The following is a 4857-nucleotide window of genomic DNA, read 5'->3' as shown; positions in this document are numbered from 1 at the left end:
GAACCTGACTCAACTTCCTGAATCCTGTACTTCATCCAAAAGTTTCTTTTTTAAAAGGAGCTAAAGAAGCCTGGGACTTGAGTATTAAAATATAAAAGCTGCCCCATTCCAGGCCTCTGGTAGAGAACATCACCTGTAATGTGACTGCCCAGACCACTGAATGCACCTGTCCTAATTAGAATAATTGTGATTTTCCTTTTAAACAAAAGCAGAAGGCTTTCGCGGAGGTGCTCAGTCCGCGCAGGCATACGCAGCACAGCTTGAGGTCCCCCAGCGGGAGTGCAGTGCAGCCCAAGGTTACCGCTTCCGCTCCCCTCTCTTGCTCCTTTTCCTTGCGCTCCTGCTTGGCTAGTCTGTCCCTCTCTCCCTGTAGCTTGTCCTGTTCCTTCTTCCTTTGGGACTCATCCCGAAGTGAGTCTCGCTCCAGCCTCCGAGCGCCGAGGACGTCTTCCAAGTTGGTGTTTCGGAACAGAGATTTGTCAGAACCGGTGTTCATCCCAGCGCCCGAATCACCGTTTTCATCTGGTTCATCCCGCTCGTCAGTCACGTGCGCATACTGTGCGGCAGGGCTGCCTTCCTCTGCCGCGGCTCCTGCGTCACCACCCGACGCTTCACCACGATCTGCGCCTGCTTCTCAGTCAGTGTGGCCACGGCCTGGACCTCATCTTCTTTCTTCACTTTGGGAACAGCATTCTGAGATTCCGACCACCGCCCGACAATCTCTTTGCAGATGGTAAGCAGGGAGTCTTCTTCCAGGAAAGCACAGAGGATGCACCGCAGAGCGTCCAGCTTCTCTTCCTCCTCCTCCTCCTCCTCCTCCTCCTCCTCCTCCTCCTCCTCCTCCTCCTCCTCCTCCTCCTCCTCCTCCTCCTCCTCCTCTTGCAGGACGCCGAGGATGTAGGCGCCATACACGGCTCGGTCCACTCCCAGCGCCTCCAAACGCTCATCCAGCCAGGACCCGAAGCCCCCGCCCGCCGCCGCCCCCCGCGCAGGAGGAAGCCGCGGCCGCCTCGCGGGGCGCCACCATCTTGCGGCCGGGGTCCTGCTCCAATAAACTGTATTCTTAGATCTCAATGATAAGTAAGTACAATTAGCAGTTGTGCAATTTGAATCGAAAAAATGTCATCTGATTTGAGGGACAAATTGCTCAGAAACTGAGTAATTCGTTAATCACTAAGTTAAGGTTAACTTTAGTGTTATAGAATAAAGGCGGTAACAAAAGTACTTTATGTCAAGAACATTCTACACATAGTTAAAAGGAAAACTTGTTCATATAAATTGGGCACTCAGCTCACAAATCCCACAAGTTTATGTTTATCAAGAACGGGCAAACAGCCATGAACTAAATTCTGCAACAGGCCACTTGGAGAATAACAACGGGATGTTTTAAGTATAATAGCTTCACACTTTTCTTCAATGTCAATTCAACACACAGAGAGTTCAGGAAAAGCACTGTAGCAAATGTCACGGAAACATCAACCCCGCATGTGACCTCGGGGCAGAGGTTTTCAGCAAGAGAAAACGGAGGAGCAGATTTCTTCACCTTCTGCTGTCTGTGAGAGGTGTCGGACAAAAACTCATTTTCTAAGCAAAAGGCAACTGAATTGAGTTTTGGAAGAAAGTTGTTATCAAGAAACTCCACTTCTGCTTCTCTTATTTCTTAATTACTTTTTTAGCTTTTACTTTTAATTTTAATTGAAAAAATTATATGATGTATTTGTGGTGCTTTGATGTATGTTCACAGGAAGGAATTATTAACTAAAATTAACTAACAGAAATCTTACCTCACATATTTACATTTTTATAGGGAGAACATTTGAAGTTTACTCTCTTAGCAATTTGAAATATACATCACATTATTAGCTGGCCTTCGTGCTGCAAAACAGATCTCACAAACGTTTCTTCCACCTAAGTGACACTGGTGCCTTTTGGACCATGCTTTCCCTACATCTCTTTACGGATTCATGAAAACATGTTTGGTTTTAGAGGAAACAAATAAAATCAGAAGCACAGACCTTTTCTGAACACATAAGACTGAAATTAAAAGGTTGCAGCCGTCTCTGATCCACCACAGTCAGCGCAGAACGCCTGTCACTAGGAGACTGCATTGCCAACCACTAACAGTACCTTAAGAGATGCTGCCCTGGAACTCAATAGGTCACCAGTCCTTACACCAAAGTAAATAATACTAAGAAATGGGTAAACCAGGCCAGTTTACCCTGATGATAGAAATGAATATCCTGGCAAGAATATTGCTATCTAAAGGATGTGTTAGCCTTCAGCAGGTGAGATGGAGTCCCTTCCAGCAAGTTCTCGGTGACATCCTCCATAGTGCAACTTCGGGTGAAGCCTTTCCCTACACCATCCAACTCAGCTATCAACAGGGCTTCCTCAACTTCTGAATGCCATTCTTTGATTGGATTTATCTAGGTATCATAATACCTTAATGCAGCACACTTATTTTAGAATCAGGGTATGTTCCATGGATTAACCAGAGGGAACAAGAACAACTAGACTGCTTATAGGCCTGTGAGTTAATATTTCACATAGGAAGGATTTAGTTTTCCCTCTCTGATCTAGATCTTGCATCCATGGTGATGTTCCAAAATATCTACCTCTTCATTCCATACCAATAAATGCAGGGCAGATTGTCTTTCAAAATTCCATAGCCATGTTCCACTCATCCACTGTCCAGTAACTGGAGGTATTCAGGGCAGTGAAGAAATTGATCAGACCACTGAACTGTAATAACTGCTTGCCAATCTATTCTGTAAAGTGAAGAGGGAAATGTTGCTTATATTATTCAAAATAAATGATAAAGTTTTTATACTCATTTTACTAAAAGTCCATCCTGGTAGGTGAATAAACTTCTTACCTAACCATCTAAAATTTCTACTATTTATTTACACTTCTTATTTTACATAAATGAAATCAACAAGAATGTTTACAAAAGTTCTGCAGTGGGAGGGTGAGCTCCTCCCTCTGTGTTACATGATGTCTGGTCAAATACAGTAACCTTGTCAATGTTGTGGAGCAAGTTTGGTGAAATGAGTGCAAGCAACCCTCATTAATTATTGATAACCATACTATCTTAGTCACTTGTTCATTCCATAGGTTACAGATGCTGCATAAAGGAAAAAAAAGTTTTTTAGAGACAGATTTCCCATCTAGAGAGTCTAAAGATATTTGAGTTCAAAGGGCATTCTGGCAGCTGACCTGAAAGAGCTGGCTCTTGTCTTGAGTAGAAGGCAGTCAAATGTCAAAATAAGAAGAGCGGCAGTTTTATTAATGATCTGAAGAAGGAGGACATCATTAACCAGAGGAAAACTGATTTCTAACAGCAAGAGCAGATGATATCATGAGGATTTATAAATTTTAAGCTTCTCCTTATTGCTTCTAAAATTTCTAAAGCTAATAAAAATATAACTCCACAAAATCATCGTAGCAATCCTGGAGTGCTCTTGCTGATCTTAACTGTGATGTTGTTGATCTCGATCATGACATTTTCACTCACAGTCATGTAGCCTTGTGACTTCACACCCACAGAAACAGCCTTGCTGGACTCCCACAGGGGCGCATCACTGGATCGTGGACCTGGATAAGCTCATTTGACCCTAGTCAGCGGGCACCTTCTGCAGTGACTGTTATTTAATGACATCCATTGTCAGGATACAGACTTAAACTGTCAAATGAATTCTGAAATTCTAGATGGGTTCAAGAATGACCAAGTACACGATGAACTCTTGGGGAAAATGTGTGGCTGGAGGAAGCCACTGGCACTCCTCTGGCGGGTCACTCTCATGACGTCACCTATGAAGAATGAACATGATATTTCTTGAAGAAATGGGAAAATATGCTTGCACTTTCCACAGGATTTCTAACAAAGGAATGTTGAAAATGTGACTGTGCATATTTCCCTGAAAAGGAAGCATGGAATCTGGCACAAGTTAGGCTAATCCACGGGGACAAATTGATCGTCCACTCTGTAATGTAATGGACCTCTAGGTATGAAATGTATATCCCAGAAAAAATTCAGATGCTTTCCAAAACTTCAGTGTGCTGCCGTCCCCAAAGGACTCTGCAAATGCTCAACTTTAAGCCTCATGGTGACCCTGAAGTTATACAGCAGGGCTGAACTGAGATCCAGCATAAAACTCTGTGTCTATTAAAAACATCAAGTGGTCTTTGCACATGTTCAACAGGGAGCAAATATCAGCTTTAAATATACTATACTTAGGAAGAGGAAAATATCTTTGGCAGGTACACCATTATCTAACCTGTGTCTGAATACTCTCTCCAAACCACCAACAATTACCTATAAGGCTGGCAGTTGGAGAGTAACAAAGGATTGTGTAAGGTCAGAAGCCTGCTACAATGCTCTATATGGTTAGATTTCTAAATTTCTGTGTTAAAATATGTAATTGTTTATTCATATTTTTAAAAATATTTTTTATTTTTTTAAATTTTTTTCTTCACATTCAATAGGGACTTAAAGTTTAACATACCAATATTTGATGGACAATACCTGTTCCATGTTATGTCTAAGGTGTTTGATATTCAAACAGATAGTGAGGCAAAGCTCAACTACCTATGTTGTAGAGTAATAATTATAAGCTTTCTTCTGGAGGATTAACAACCTAAGTTGCAGATCATAAATTAGAGAAAAAGAAGGACTGAAAGGACAGCCAACATTTTGGCCCTAGCTTTTCAAGGTCAGTGAAGACTCAGGACATAGGAGAACCTGTATTGTAACATCCTGTAACTCAGTTGTGTCCCAAATTTTCTGATCAAGGAGATTATGGGACCACAGAGGAAAGTGATCGATGATGTGGAGTGTGCCTAAGGAGAGTCACATGG

The 4857-nt window shown here is 42.4% G+C and overlaps 1 pseudogene; it reads right to left on the bottom strand.

Moving 5' to 3' along the window:
• Positions 1–3520, bottom strand: part of LOC101561313 — an 8091-nt pseudogene extending 4571 nt beyond the window's left edge.
• Positions 3521–4857: the final 1337 nt, after the last annotated feature.

Source organism: Octodon degus, unplaced genomic scaffold (genome assembly GCF_000260255.1).
Source record: "Octodon degus isolate 3935 unplaced genomic scaffold, OctDeg1.0 scaffold00005, whole genome shotgun sequence".
Classification (NCBI taxonomy): Eukaryota; Metazoa; Chordata; class Mammalia; order Rodentia; family Octodontidae; genus Octodon; species Octodon degus.
The sequence above is the reverse complement of the archived record's forward strand: the minus strand, read 5'-3'. Positions and strand labels throughout refer to the sequence as shown.